Source organism: Cheilinus undulatus, linkage group 8, assembly GCF_018320785.1.
Source record: "Cheilinus undulatus linkage group 8, ASM1832078v1, whole genome shotgun sequence".
In the NCBI taxonomy this organism is placed as follows: Eukaryota; Metazoa; Chordata; class Actinopteri; order Labriformes; family Labridae; genus Cheilinus; species Cheilinus undulatus.
The window spans coordinates 51,111,539-51,127,772 of NC_054872.1; the positions used below are offsets into that span (position 1 = coordinate 51,111,539).

The 16,234-nt window shown below is 42.5% G+C and overlaps 1 protein-coding gene across 2 annotated transcripts in view; it reads right to left on the bottom strand.

Annotated features, from left to right (window-relative positions):
- The window catches only part of si:dkey-22o22.2 (neural-cadherin), a 220,855-nt gene that overhangs the window by 159,235 nt on the left and 45,386 nt on the right, over positions 1–16,234 (bottom strand). The window contains exon 1 of one of the 2 annotated variants that reach the window (XM_041793006.1): positions 7,097–7,134. The exons of the other annotated variant lie outside the window; for it this stretch is intronic. The gene's annotated coding sequence lies outside the window, so the exon portion shown is untranslated. Of the gene's footprint in view, positions 1–7,096; positions 7,135–16,234 lie in introns of those variants that run through there. 2 annotated transcript variants of the gene reach the window in all.

Below are 16,234 nucleotides of genomic sequence, written 5' to 3' on the forward strand. Positions count from 1 at the left end.
AAAGAAGGGAGACAGGAAGGTAAGAGGATGTGAGGATAAAGGGAGGAGAAGAGATGAAGAAAGAGATAAGAAAAACAGAGAGAGGAAGAGGAGAGAAGGATGGAGTTTACACCCCTAAAGGAAGGAGAAGAGGAGGAGTTTGTCAAAAAAAGAGGAAGAAAGAGGAGATGAGGTTGATATCGAGAGCCTGAGGAGGGGGTGGAAAAGACAAGAAGACAAGGAGAAGTATGGGAAGAAGGAGAGGACTGAAGGGAGGAGAAGAGAGAGGAGCGCCGCCAGGCAAACCACACACTCACTCAGTCAGTCACACAGGAAGAGGCTGCAGGCTGTCTGTGTGATGCAAGCCTGCCGGGCTCTGCTGTAATCGAGGCCGGATGGACATCGGGGCTAAAAGTTGCAGCAATCCTGCAGGCTGTGATGAAGAAAACACTCACACTTAAACACACAGAGATGGAGAGAGAGTTTCTCCTCTTTGTTCTGCTTCATTAGCTCCTAAATCTTCATGTTTCTTTCTCTCCACTCCTCTTTCTTCACTCTTTCACCATATTGAGTTTTAATTGCTCCCTCTTTCACCTCCTCTCTGCTTCATGCTCTCCCCCTCATCTAATTTTTTCTCCTCTGCATCTGTCCTCCTTCTCTCTCTCATCCCTCTTCTCTTCTACCTTCTTTTACTCAGTGCCTTTCCTCCTTTTCTTCCACATTTCACTCGCGTCTCCTTTTCATTCTCTCTGGTTGCTGTCCTCTAACTCCTCCTCCTTACTTCTTCATCTTCTCCTCCTTCCTCTGATTGTACTCTGCGCTTCTTTTTTGTTCTCTCTCCTCCTTTTCACACCATGTTACCTTGGCTTCTCCTCCTTCCTCTCCTCTTGTTCTTTCATGTTCTCCCATACTCAGATCACTTCTCAACATTTTCACCTCATCTCAAAAAGGCAAAAAGCCCAAAATTATCTTGAAAATGGAAGAATAAGAAAAGACAAGTGGAGAAAAGGAGAGGATGAGAGGAAGATGGGAGAAAAATAAAAGGAGTAATCAAGCTTTACCCGAATTTCCATATAGAGCGTGTGCGCAGCACACCGAAGCGCCGTGGTCCAACCGAAAGACGAGCGACCTTGCCCACTGGAAGCGAGTCTGCACCGTACTGCTTAAGCCCTGATCAGCAGGAAGAGATCACGGGAGAACTGCGAGTTCATACAGGAATAGCATGTCAACAGCGGACTATTTGACCTTTTGGTGTTAATTTATCATCCTCTCCAGTATAAGTCCATGATGTTATTGCTTCCTCCACTGAGTGAGTACATTAGGAAGTTAAAAGGTTAATGTTTGCTTAAAGGATCTGTGGTTTTATGCAAAATTCTTTGGCTAAATATCCCCAAAAGTTAACTTTTCCTTGTCAATGGCACCATTGTAGCTCTGTGACCCACTGACCTCTCGGTGACCCTTTGCTCCCGCTGCAGGATGAGATGTAATGCTGATATAGTGATGATTTACAATCAGGAGTCCGTGCATTGTTTTATTTTGAAAGAACCGGATGTTCTATGCTTGTGACTTCCATGGTTGGCGCTTTCTGAACGACAGTGAATGTACGAGGTTTGGCAGTGGCCGGTGCTGAAAATAGACCTGCAGCTTATCTGAAACGAAGCGGAGCGGTGTGTCGGTCTGGGCACGCGCTGCAGCTGGTCTGGAGCGCCAGCTATGGAAATGCTCTGATAGACTAGAGAGGGAGCGATGTGCCATTCCGCAACGCGCACGTTGTATATGGAAACTGGGGGTAGCGGCACAGACCCATTTAACCCATATGAAACTTTTATGTTTTTCACTGGGTTCATGCCAACCAATTTTCATGGCTCTACGAGCCTTTAACACTAGAGCTGCAGTGGATCTCTACATACCTAAAACAGCCAATGGGTCAAATCTACCTGTCCTTAAAGTGCCTTGATTTCTATAAATAGCACTGATCAAGGACTGTTAGTTAACCACTGACACTGAACGGCTTTTTAACCACAGACAGCAAACTAGATCACTGTTGGAAGACGATGGGCCACATAGAAAAATGTCTTTGTGCTGATGCTGATTCTTCTTCTCCTTCAGACACTTCACAATGGTAAATGTCTTTTTCCCTGTTGTCTCCATGCTGACGGTTGATCTATGACGACTGATTAGGCGTTGCTGCAGCAGAGAGAAGGTATTTCCATTGAGCCATCTATTTATGGCTGGTGTGAAATAAAACTGTAGGAAAATTAAGGCTTTTTTATGGGGCAAATTTAACCTGCGTGGCGGTTCTAGATATAAATGTCTATGAACAAAAGTTGGCTTTAGGTAAAGATTTTTTTTATGACACCAGGTGTTATTTAACAAACTTTTAGGAAAAGTCAAAGACTGACAGTCTTTAAAACTGTAAGATAATAGTGAGCTACGATTAAAGCAGCCTTGGGTACATTTTACCCATTTCTAGTGTTAAAGCCCTCCACAATACTACTTCCTTTTTCATGGCAAATAATAAAACCAAATCTCTCCTCAACTGTCCTATCAAAGAACGCCAAAAATAATCTGGAATAAAGGGACTGCAGTTGATTTAGTTATACATATGGTCGATATTTTCAGTTGCTTAGCTTTTTAAGCTAACATCTGCTGTTCATGTGCAGACAGTATCAGACATCCTGAGTCTTATTTTCTCGTTTCTTTTTTCTCCTGTGTTTGTTTCTACTCCTTCCTTCCTCTCGTCTTCTCAAATCTAAATGTTCTATTTTGTGTTCCCTTTTTTTTAAAACTTCCAAATGCATCATTTCATTTTTCTTCTTTTTTTCTCTTCTTCGAAGTCTGGGCTATTTTTTCTTTTTTTTAAATCTCATGCCTCTATTTCTTCTCTCTTCCTCTCTCTTTTCCGCTGTCTCTTATAAAAAGGAAACAGAAGCAGAAAAACAATCATCCAGCATGTTTATTCCTCCAGGTGAGAGGAAGGAAACCCCAAAGGCTGATGGGAAATGTTGTCTTCAGTCACATAAACATGAGCGTTCATCAGTTTACTGTCATTAAACCTTCTCCCTCAATCTGTCTTTCTTTTAATTTAATGTTCCGGGGAGAAAACTTCCCAGCATCCTTTGTTTCTCATTAATGCGCTCTCTCCCTCCTTCTGCTAATTACGCCGCCGGAGCCTTTGATCTGTCCGTTAACCCTCCGTTAACGGAACAATTAGTCAGCAGGCATTCAGGTGAGGATTGATCGGAGCCGCCCGGCGCCGACAAGGCTTTTAATGGATTTAATTAAACTGTGTGAGTGAGCGAGAGAGCCGGAGTGTCTGTAACACCCAGAGGGGGATCAGAGCAAAGTGAAACACGCCTGCACACGGGGTAGTCAAGGAAACGCAATGAAGGGAGGAACATACATGTGGAGCTCTGCTAAATCACAGAAACACCAGAATGCATATTTAAAACCTGAACTCTAGAGAAGTGGAGCGGTGGATCTGGGCTGAAAGGCTTCCTGCCACTGCTCCGAGGGAAACAATGACTTTAAAACATGTTAAATTTATCACAAAGTTCCACTGAAGAAGTCTTCTGATGCTGCTGAAACATGGGCCTGTTTGCACCGGATAGACACTCGTAGCGTGAGCGGGCATCTCTGTCTCCAAAACTACACTCACGTTTCATTCATGGCAGAAAGTTCAACATTTATCTAGACGTTTGGACATCAGATCACTGTAATCCACTGTCCGCAGACACCACAGCCTGCTTCGCTCTCTGGGCAGAAACAGACCGGCTTTCTCTCCTTCTCAATACCCAACATATTACAAAGTATGTGAAGTTAAATGAACAGTTTTATCAGAGCTGCACCTGCACAGGTAATCTGCTAAACAGCGTATGCATGCACAGAATCCTGTTTTCTCCTGGTAGCAAAACTGATACTCAAAAAACCCACACAGAAACCGGGACACTCAAGTCCATGTAAACACAGTCAGTGTGTGTTCTGCCCCTCCTACTAATGCAGCTCTCACTCTTACAGGTGCATCTCAAAAATCGTGAAAAAGTTCAATATTTTTTGTCACTCTTTTCTGAAAGTGAAACCCATATATTATATAGACTTGTCACACACAGAGTGAAATATGTCAAGCCTTTATTTCTTGAAATGTTGGTGATTATGGCTTACAGATAAGAAAACCCAAAATTCAGTGTCTCAAAAAATTAGAATATTACATAAGATCGATAAAAAAAGGATATTTTCAACAGAAACATCAGGCTTCTGTAAAGTGTGTTCATTTCTATGCCTTCAATACTTGGTCAGGCCTCCTTTTGCATGAATTACTGCATCCATGCAGCGTGGCATGGAGGCGATTTAAGTGAGGGGCAGAGAGAGCCATGGGACACACGCTCGTTAGTTCAGTAAGAGAGATTTACGTGCAAAGATGGCCGACCTGTGGCTCCTTTTCTGCACATTTTTCCTTGGCGCCCCCCCTACATGTACCTAAAAGCTCAACCTCTGTCAATTAGAGCATAAAAAGCCCAAAAATATCTTTAAAAAAGTTAAATCGACAATCCTGTCAGTCCAGGATTCTTCACATCAGTGGAGTTAATTTATCAAACTCCTACTGAAGCCGGTAGGAGAAGAGCAGAAACTTAATTTCCATCAAGGAAATCTCTGTGTGGTTCTTTTAATAAAGAAATGTCTGTTTCTGATTAAACTGCTGCTATCGCTGAATGCACACTCATCTCCTCACCTGCAGGTACCGCCTTAAACACCACCTCTTCCTCCTTAGATAGCCCTGATTGGTCCGTTCGTTCTCTGACTGCTTGAAGCTTTGCTAGACAGACCCGCCTGGTAGACTTTGGTCAGCAGAGCCAAAAAAAGAGTTTCTGTAAACTTCCATGAAGTCTAATGTGGTTTTTTAAAAACTTTTATTTGTAATAAAAAGCTATAAAATATAAATACTAAACTTGAGCTGACAGTTAAACCACAATCCAGTCTGCTGAATCATTAAAACCCTCTCCTACATCGACCTCTGCATGAACCTGACTGATGGAAGTTTTTCATTGAAGACCTCCATATTTGATTTGATAAAGTAAAATAAAGGTTCCAGAACAGAGAAAAGGGAGACAACAATGATAAAAACATGACTAACAGTCTTGTGTTTCAGCCAGCTGTCAATCATCCAGCCTGACTCACTGCTAGCTCTTCTATAGGTCAGAGGGCAGCTCAAGCCCCGCCCTCTATGTGTCAATCAACCAGAGAGGCAGACAGCATCACACAGAGAGGTGATGTGGCGATATACCAGCAGGGTGAGCCAGGGTGAAGGTTCAGATCTCACTAAAGGACTTTGGGTTGAACTTTAGAAAGATTGAAACCAGAAAAAGTGCTGGTGTGTTCTCTGAAAGTTGTTGTCTTTATTTGGTTTAAATGTTTTCTTTGACAGTTGCATCAAAAATCCTGCAGAGACAGAGCTCAGCAGGAGAGAGAGGAGGAAACCGTGCTCAGGCTCAGTATGAAGCTAAAGCCGTAAACGCTGGCTGTGAGAAGTTTGTGTGAAAGAATGAGAGGGACGTGAGGTTTACAGAGAACAGGAAGACCGTCACACACACAGAGCTTTAGCCCGCTGTCATGTCTCACACTCAACGTACGCCTGCTGCCAGCCGTCACCACACCACCCCTGGGTCTCCACCCCTGGGTCTCCACCCCTGGGTCTCCACCCCCCAGTCTCTACATCAGTGATACTCAACCTGTGGCTCTGGAGCCTCGGAAAATATCCATTAGTCACATTAATCAGTTTGTTCCCCACACTGTCACAGTAGGCTTTAACTGTCAACCTTTAAATTTTCTCTATATATTTCCATTGTCCTTATTTGTAACTTCTGCCCCACTTTTACATTTTTTTGCCACTTTAATGCATTTTTACTGCTTTAAGCCCACTTTCACCGCTATTATCCAGTTTTTGCCCCTTTTTCCCGGTTTTTGACTTTTATCCTGTTTCTTTGCTATTTTTGCCAATTCATCACACATTTAAGCTGCCATTTTGCCATTAAATGACACTTTTTTCCCAATTTTTTGTCACTCTTTGCTGCTTTTTGCCCATTCTCCCACCTTTTGCCCATTTTAGTCACTTTTCACTCATTTTTTTTCATGTTTTTGCCACTTTGAGACCATTTTTGCCACTTCTCACCCAGTTTTTGACATCTTACGCCTACTTATCACTTTTTTTCCGCTTTTTGACCATTTTGCCCCCTTTAACTTATTTGTATTGCCATGTTAACCCATTTTAGTCAGTTTTTACCCAGTTTTTGACATTTTATGCCTTATTATCACCCTTTTTTGCCACTTTTTGACCATTTTGCCCTCTTAAACTTTTTTTTTTGCCACTTTAACCCATTTTCATCACTTTTCACCCAGTTCTTGACATTTTATGCCTACTTTTCATCCTTTTATTGCCTCTTTTTGACCATTTTGCCCTCTTTAACTTAATATTGTTGCCACTCTAACCCATTTTTGCCACTTTTTATTACTTAAATTATGGCTCTTGTAAATTATTTTTCAACAATTTGGCTCTTTGGTTGAGCAGGGTCGAGTAACGCTGATCTGCATCATCACCTCTGTGGTACCCACCTCTTTGGCCCCGCCCCCCTCAAATGTGATTGGCAGGAGGGGTTAAAGAGCGAGAGTGTTGACTGAAAACAAAGATGGAGGCAGAGAGAAAGAGAGGGCAAAGAAGGGCAAGGAGACGAGCTGACACACAGAGACTTTGGCTGAATCTTAATCTGAGAGAACCGTGGAGAAAATCCAGCATTTAGACTGAAAACAGGATTATAAAGTTTATGATCAATAAATCCAGAGGATGATCAGGATTACCAGGATCTTCTTGTGGGGTTGTATAGTTTGTCTGCATGTAGGGTGATGTGTATGGATACTAGTGTGGTTTTTATAGATGTTATGTATGATTTTACATCCAGAGAAATCTGAAGTCATACCAATATAAAACTGATAATTACCAGCCTGGATTAGATGATTAGAAGCGTGATCCTCCTGCTAACTCATCTGCCGCTCACTTTAAACAACTGGGATCAGGAATAATCCCGCTCACAGACAGCATGTTGTTTTTGTGCTGGGTTGAACTCACAACAGATTTGACACCAGCAGCTCTTCCACTCAGCGACAGTGTTCCTGTCCATCTGCTCTCAGCTCTCTGAAGCTTTGTGCACAAACCGACACAGGATCTCCTCTCCTGGGGTCCCACAGGGCTCCACACCGGGCCCCCTGCTGGATTAACAAACCAGGCATCTGGTTAGATTTAACGGCCTGCAGAGAGCATGGAGCTCATAAACTATATTAGATTAACCCTTAAATGAGGGGGATGGATATGAGCTCTGTTATCATCCTCACAAGGATACACACACGCTGACGTAAATCACTGAGACCTCGTCTAAAGATCCAAACAAGCAAACACTGGAGATGAAGGGAAGCCTGTCCTTAAATTCCCTAAACCACGCTCAAAGCTACTAGGGTTGGGCATCTATCAGTCTGGAAAGGTTACAATGACATTTCTAAGGCTTTGGGACTCCAGCCAGCCAAGCTGAGAGCCGTTAACCACAAATGGGGAAACAGTGAACAGTGGTGAACCGTCCCAGGAGTGGCCGGCCTACCAACATGACTCCAAGAGCACATGGAGGACTCATCCAGGAGGTCCCAAAAGAACCCAGAACAACATCTTAGACCTGCAGGCCTCACTGACTCAGTTCAGGTAAGATTTCATGATTTAAAAAACACCCAAAAGAGGCAAAAATGGGGTAAAATTGCCTAAGACATGATGCAAACATGGGCAAAAATGAGTGAAAAGCAGCACAAACTGGAATTTAAGTTGTAAAAATAAGCAAAAAGTGGCAAAATATGGGTTACCCATGGCAAACAGCAGGTAAAAATTGGGAAAAAAGGGCAAAATATGGGTTAAACGTGGTGAAAAGGAGTGGTAAAAATTTTTAATAATGGACTACATTGGCAAAACAGTGGCAAAAAAGTGTCAAAGTGTCAGCAAAATGGGTTAATATGGCTGAAAAGTGGCAAAAATGACCCAAAAGAGGCCAAAAATCGGGTAAAATTGCCAAAGAGATGAAGCAAACATGAGTGAAAAGCAGCAAAAACAGGATTTTAAGTTGTAAAAATGAGCAAAAAGTGGCAAAACATGGGTTAACCGTGGCAAAAAGGAGGTAAAAATGGGGGAAAAAAATGGCAAAAATGGGACAAAATTGGCATACAGCATTTATTAAAAAAGTGTTAAATGGGTGTAAAGTGACAAAAATGGCCTAACAGAGGCAAAAAGTGGCAAAATGAGTGAAAAGCAGCATAAATGTGTTTTAACTTGCAAAAACGAATACAAATTGGCAAAGCAGTGGCAAAAATGTGTCACCAAAAGATGATAAACAGCATAAATGGTTAAAGTGATAAAAAGAAGTTGTAAATTGGGGAAAAAACTGACTGGATTTACTCTGAAACATTTAAGAGTGACAAATATTTCAAAAAGACATCAGAACAGATGGGGTTAATAAGCAGCAGCCCTGGTTCACATTTCTAACCACTCTGACATCCAAACTCGGCTCTTTTCTGCCATGTGGGTGCAGATCCAGATGAGTTTGGAGCTGGATTCATCGTCTCTGTCTCTAAAGTTTTCCTGATCCACCCTTCATGTTTAAACACTCCCATGCTTGGACACCTTCATAAAGAAACCCTTAGCCACTCTCTCACTCTTCTATTCAGCCTGCATCCCCGGTTCGGCTCCAACCTCTGGGCCCTCCAACATAAAGCCGTCATGTCTGCGTGCAGTCAACATGACCCCCCCTCCACCTCTGTGCACTTTTAAACGTGGCGGCGGTTCATCGGGGCCCTCAGCTGCAGAAAGAGATCTCCACCTCGCTGCTGAAGGGGCCAATTAAGCCGACAACGAGGGCTAAAGAGCGGGACAATGGGCGTATTCAGCCGCTCTGACAGGCGCCTTCCACTCAGAGTGTCGCCGCTTTTGTTTCACCCGGGGCAGAGGTGTCGCCCCAACCGCCTGATCTGTGGGTGTGCTGGGGTGGACTCGGGGTGTTGTGGGTCCTCAAAGGCGAGTGGGAGCACAGCCTTTGTGTTTGTTTGTGTGTTTGGAGGGTTTGATTGACAGCAATTATGGGAGGGTTCAGAGGAGGGCATGAGACACCCACACAGAGGCGCGCATTAGAAAAACGTAAAATAAGATGATGATGCAAGATGAAAACAAACAAACACATAAAGCTGTCTTCAGCGAACCTGATCTCCGTCTGCAGCACGACTATGTCAGAAATAAAGGATTAATCATCCTTAAACACTCAGGCAGAGCCGTGCTCTGTAGCTGAATCTCACTCTGCTTTGTGTAATTAAAGAGCTTCATTTGCACATGAAGTGGCTGAGTGATTTCTGCCTCACGTCTTTGTTTCACAGCGTTGATTCACATGAGCGAGGTAACGGGTAAAACCGCCAGTCCACAGGCTGAGAAAGAGAACCGTACAGGGTCTAACATCAACAGCAGATAGGTTTTCATTCAGACTTTTTACTCAGAAATTTCCTTTTTTTAGTACAAACGTCCAGGTTCTGATTCTTCTCATTCTGAGTTATGGCCTGCAGAGTTTGCAGCATTTGCCTTCTCAACAACAGCTGATGCAATATATCCCAATAAAACATCCTCAACATGCTGAGGGGATCATAACGACTGAATAACTGCCTAATTCATCAGTGATTTCCCCCAAGTGAAGGAGTTCAAGTTCCTCGGGATCTTGTTCACTAGTGAGGGTAGAAGGGACCATGAGATAGAAAGGCGGTTTGGTGCAACATCTGCGGTATTGCAGACGTTGTACCACACCGTCACGGTGAACAGGGAGATGAGCCATAAGGCAAAACTCTCAGTTTACCTGTTGATCTTTGTTCCTAAACTCACCTTTAGTCATGAATTCAGGGTAATGACCAAAAGAACAGAATCACATGATCAAGCAATTGAAATGAGAATCCTCAGCAGGGGATTTGGGCTCAGCCTTAGAGATAGGGTGAGGAGCTCTGACATCCAGAGGGATCTCGAAGTAGAACCACTGCTCCTTCATGTCGAAAGGAGCCTGATGGGATGGTTTGGGCATCTGATCAGGATGCCTCCTGGTTGCCTCCCTGTGGAGGTCTTCTGGGCAAGTCATACTTGAAGAAGACCCCCGGAAATGTCTGGGTGGACTTGCTTAGCCTGCTGCCACCACGACCTGACCCCAGATAAGCAGAAGAAGTTGGATGGAAAAAAATGACCAGTGATAGTTGGCTTAACACTGTTGCACCCTGAGTCCACTCTTAGGTTGTTTCCACCAAGCGGCTCAGTTCAATGCGGTATGGCACGTATTTTTTTTGCGTTTGCAAAGAGCAAAACTTGTAAAGGGTCCAAAAAACTGACCCGTACTGTCCCTCTTTTCAGCACCCTTCCGTAGGGGCGCCAATCTTACCTGTTCGTACCAAAAAGGTGGAGCTACACACAACAATAGGGGCTGTACTGACGTCACGTCAGCGCGCGACTCTGCTGCCCCCCTGTCGGGCTTCAAACACGGAAGTCTGCGCTGTGAGAAGCGGATGAAAACGGGAGAAAAATGGACCAATATCTGCCTAAATGGGAAATATTTGGACTCGACAGAGATCCAAACTGTTTCCTAGTCTATGGATATTGGTATCCGGCCACAAATCAAGTTTCCTGACATTTATCCAGACCTGATTTTTAGAACACAAAGCAGAGCCCAAAGGCTCACATCTTAAAAGCAGCGAATTCTCACAGTACAGCTCTAAACTTTCATATTTTTGTCGTATAAACTGTTCTAGACTAGATATATTCACATATTAACATAGCGTTACGACTCAAACCGTCTCTGTACACGTGTTCTATCAGCTGAGGATCTGTACTGACAGCGGTTAACATCATTAAAATGTAGTTACTTTCAGCTGAAATAAAGCTGTTTACTGCTTATTCCCCACTGATATCTGTCACTCATCCTCTCTATAACTCTGTGGCTGGACCAGCTGACTCATGCTGACTGTGACTTCACATGCATAGCCTTTACATCCCGCCCACCAAGTGAGGGCACGGATGTCTGTGGAAAACGCAAACTGTTTTGGGGTTTAGCGTACCAAACCATACTAAACTAAACCGGGACCCCTGATGGAAACACGGCTTCTGTTTACCTGCCTTCCTTCTAGCAGGCTCAGAGTGATGCTAGCCCGCACCAGTAGACTCAAACAACCCCATGGCTGTAAAATAATTAACAGAGGACTCATGACTACCATGTGCAATAATCTAGACTGCTCCAAATAACCACTCTTTTTGTACTTTTTATAAACAATGCACTTTAACGTTTTACATATATCTATTTATTATATGTTGTCATTTGATATATATTTTTTTACAGATGTTCTTAATTTTTAGCTGCTACTACATTGAGATTCTGCTGAACGGAATTTCATTGTATGAACAATGCAATGACAATAAAAAGCTTCTTCTTCTTCACTTTTTACATCTGAAACTGCCTCAAAAATAAAAAAAATAAAAAATAAATAAAATCTTTTCAACATGTTCCTCAGTCATTTAAACATGGATGTGAGTATTCAGAGGAGTGGCTGCAGCTTCCTTCTCTCTCTCTCTCTGTCTCTCTCTCTTTCTGCAACTTTGCTGTAAAAACTGTGTTTTGCAAATGTGCACTCACATGATGAAACCTCTTAACAGAGAAGAAGGCCTGCTCCACATGGCCTCTACTCCCCAATCCACACAGCCATAATTCTCTTAACTGTTTGCTAACTGCTCGTAAACAAAAAACAAAGAAGCAGGAACAAGAAAACGCAGAAGAAGAAAAGTTACACGCAGTATCAACCAGCAAGAAGAGACTGCAGAGCTATGACACCCACCGGCTTCTTCTACCGCTGCTCAATAACTCTGCACTGTTTGGATGTGGAAGTACTGAGGGTGGTAGACTTTACTGATGCTCATTCTGTTGAAGGCTGCACCATACTGAAGTCAAACTAGGAATATGCAGGACTTCCTTTTTTTTCTATTCTAACCAAACTGTGACTCTGTGAACCTTTACACCCCAGTAAACATGTTTGTTCAAAAGTCTGCTGCCCAGGTGTCATCTAGCCCCGCCCCTCTGTCCTCCAACGCCATCACATTGGTCGTGTTCATTGATCAGGTACTGTGATCGGTCCGTGATCACCTATTCTGACACCATCATATCAGACAAAAAGCTTCTGCAGCCTGACCCTGGCATGAGAGAACGTCTCTGGTTTCAGCTGCGTTTTCCACTGAACGGGGAAAGGACGGAGAAAAGATGAAGGGATGGCAGAGAGAGGACAAAAGGAGGATGGAGAGAGTGAGCAGGAGGAGAGCAGCAGGACTTGTGGCCCTCTAATGAGGCGTGGAAATGTTATCAGTGACAGGACTAATTATTTCCTCTGCTTCGTTAAGACGCAGCACTAATCCTGTTAGCATGGAGGAGGAGGAAGGAGGAAGGAGGAAGGAGGAAGGATGGAGGGATGGGTGAGGGGACAAAAGGAGCAAAAAAACAGAAAATGATGGAGGGATGAAATTAACAAAGAGGGACGAAGTCCGAAGTAAACATCAGCGGGGTCTTTTGATGCCGGACTAACAGACTCTCTTCTTCTTCTTCTACTCGTTTATTTTCTAATTAGTGAAGCAGGAAGTCGTTAGCGTAGCCACGGTGACGCTTCCTGTCCTGATTAGCAGCACAATCTGCATTTTTTTCATGTTTTCTCCTCAAATCTTTGCCGCGATTCTTCTGATCTTTGAGCTTTATGGAGACAAATTGGGTGTTAGCGGAGTGTCGCCGCTGCTGTGACACACATTAAAGAGCGCCTCTTCCTCTAAGGTCAGGAAGGCCGCCGGATTTAAAAAGGGGGGGGGTTCTTCTTCCTTTTTCTTCCTTTTGATAAAAAATACATAAATCTCTGGTCGGACAGACACAAAAGCAGATATTTATTCTGTACTCCTCTATGGACTGTTGGTGTTTACGACCTGTATTTAAAGTAGAGCGTGTTCTTACAGCAGCAGGAGCGCTCGCTCTGACTCCACGCCAAACTGCCGGTTAGATTTAAACATTGTTGTGTTCATGTGGGGATTCTAACCTCAGGGCAGCAGGGAGGAAAGGTCACAGAGGCATAAAAATCACACTGTGTTATCTCCAGGACTGTGCTCACTGAGCTTCGTGGGCATACCTTAATAACATGAGGAGATATGGAGGATAATTAGAACAAAGACATATTTTCTACAGGTCAGGAGCTGCTAAAAGGTCATGGGTAATGTAACATACTCTGGTTTAGTTCAAAATGTCAGGATTCCCACCCCACTTTTAACTGTCTCTCTGTAAGGCTCATTGATGCTCTTTATGAAATCAGGACTAGCCCTTACAGAGAATATTATCAGCATGACATTGATACTGGCAGATATTAGCTAAAATGTTATCTATCATCCATAGATTTGAAAGTTTCTGCAGACATTTACATACAATATACAGGTTATAAATATCAACCTGTGTTTGCAGTAGATACCAGACTGTATCAAAATGAAAACTTATCCTATGATGGAAAAACTTATCTGACTACATCAGCTATAAATCTCTGACTATATCTGCTGTGAAAATCAGCCAAAATCTTTACATTTTGGCCTTTTTCATCTTAAATTATCAGCCGATATCAGCTAAAAATATCACAATATAGCAGCTGTAAATATCGGCCTGTACCAGCTGCAGAAATCAGTCTATATTTTTCTGTAAACAGTGGACTGCATATGCTGTAGATATCGGCCTGAATCTGCTGCAGATATGGACCTATATCGTCTGCACATATCAGTCTATATCACCTGTAACTATCTGCCAATGTTGTCTTTAAATATCAGCCCCTTTGGATGTAGATATCATACTTTTTCTGCTATAAATATCTGCCAATGAGAGATCTATCCTTATCTATCCCCCATTTTTGAAACTTTTAACCTCATTTTGATACTTTTTGCCCATTTTCTCCTCTTTCACCAATTTTTGCAAGATTTTAACCCCTCTTAAACTAGTTTTCCTTCATGCTTTACCCACTCTTTTATCCATTTTTGCCACTTTTAAACACCTTTTCATTACATTTTTTTCAACAATTATTGCAACTTTTAAATCAATGTTGGCCACCTTTCAGCTATTTGGCCACTTTTTAACCCCTTTCTGCAACGTTGCCAGGCTATTTCTGCTGTTTTTGCAACTTTTAACCCATTTGATACTTTTTGCCTCTTCAACTCCTTTTTTTTCCAATTCTTTAGCCCTTTTTGAACCACTTTCCCTGTATTTTTTTATCTTCTTTGTGCCACTCTTTTATCCATTTTTGCCACTTTTCTTGGATTTTCCACTTTTTAACCCTTTCTCATGAATTCTTTGAATTATTTTTGCCACGTTTACTACTTTTTGCCACTTTTTTACTCTCACCAATTTTTGCAAGATTTTAACCCCTCTTAACCCCCTTTTCCTGTAAGTTTTACCCACTTTTATCAATTTTTGCCACTTTTTAACCCCTTTTCATTATACTGTTGCACTATTTTTTGACTTTTAAAACCCATTTTTGTTAGTTTTTCCCTTTTTTCCTGCTTTCATCACTTTTTTCTCCAATGTTTGTCCCTTTGTGCCACTTCACCATCGATTTTACCATTTATCACCCGTCATTTTTGTAACACTTTTGCCAACCTTAACCCTTTTTTTAAAAATGTATTATAAATATGACTGAAAAGTACATTTCAGTAAAAACAGATCGAATTTTAAGTCATTCTAAAACTATTTCAATATTAATTGTTTGTGGGATGGATTTAAAAGTTGCAAACATTTAAAGCCAAAGGATAATCTTAAAACCACAACATCTTGTTTTCCTCCTTTTCTGAATTTAATGATCTTTCAGGGGCCGGACAGGAAGCTTTGGGAGGCCTGATTTGGCCCCCAGTTGATGATCACTGGTCTATATAATCTGCAAGTATCAGTCTGTATTATCAGTAATTATCATCCCTTATCGTCTTTAAATATCAGCCTGTATCACCTCTAAATTTTGGCCGATATTGTCTAAAAATAATGGTGTATGCCTGTAAATAACATCCTTTATTGTCAGTAAATTGTGGACTGCATACACCGTAAATACTGGCCTGTATCTGCTGTAGATACAGACCTATATCCTCTGCAGATATCATCTGTAAACATCCGCCTTTATCCTCTGTAAATATAGACCTGTATTGTTTGTAAAATATGGGCCTGTATCAGCTTTAAATATGGACTATAAGTACAAATACATTGTTAGAGTTTTAACCAGGACAAGCAGACCTCATAAGCTTTGTTTCTTTTTTCTTAATTCATCCTCATTTCTTGAACTTTCAAGTGTGTTTTAAAGGCTGAAGTTTCAGGTCTTGATCGGTATTTAAATCAATATCAGATAAAATGATTTTGTAAACATTGGCCTTGTGATTTTTTGCAAAAATCCAGTAGCATGCATCCCTATCAGAAACCAATACTGATCAATATTTATCACAAATACATTCTGGAAGTGCTAAAAATTATTGTAGAGTGGAGAGTGATGCTCCAGAGCATGTTTCTGATTGGCCTCTGGCTCTGACCTCATCACTTCTTGCAGATTTATTCTAATTTCATGACTGATGAATGCAAACTGGGCTTAGCTGCAGCAAACATATATCGCATACTATGCGTTTGCACATCCATAACCTTCACTCTGGTACTAATGTCTCAGATATGGTCCTGCTCCTCTCCTCTCAGTTGCGTTTCCTCTTCTCCAGCATCTATCACAGCTAACAGTTGCTCTTTTTGATTTGAGTGTCTGACTGATGGGAACTGATGTGAGAGAGCGTGTCGTACAGAGCTGATCTCTGTGTTTACATGTCGGTGTGTATGTGTGTGTGTGTGTGTGTGACTTGGAGTCGTCTCTGGCAGCGTCTTCTGTTTGCCTCTCTGTGTCTTAGTGTGCTTGTGTCCGGTGCCTTATCTCCCCCAGTCTCAGGCTGTGCAGCCCCGCGGTTCATTCCACCAGCTCTGAACACACCGCCAGCTGGCACTCATACACTCACACACACACACACACAGTAGCCTCACACAACCCTGCTCTTGGCCCTCACACATCTGAGGATGGACCCGAGGCTCCGGCAGGAGAAACAGAGAGAGAGAACGAGGGCAGAGGAGGAGAAAGAGAGCACGCA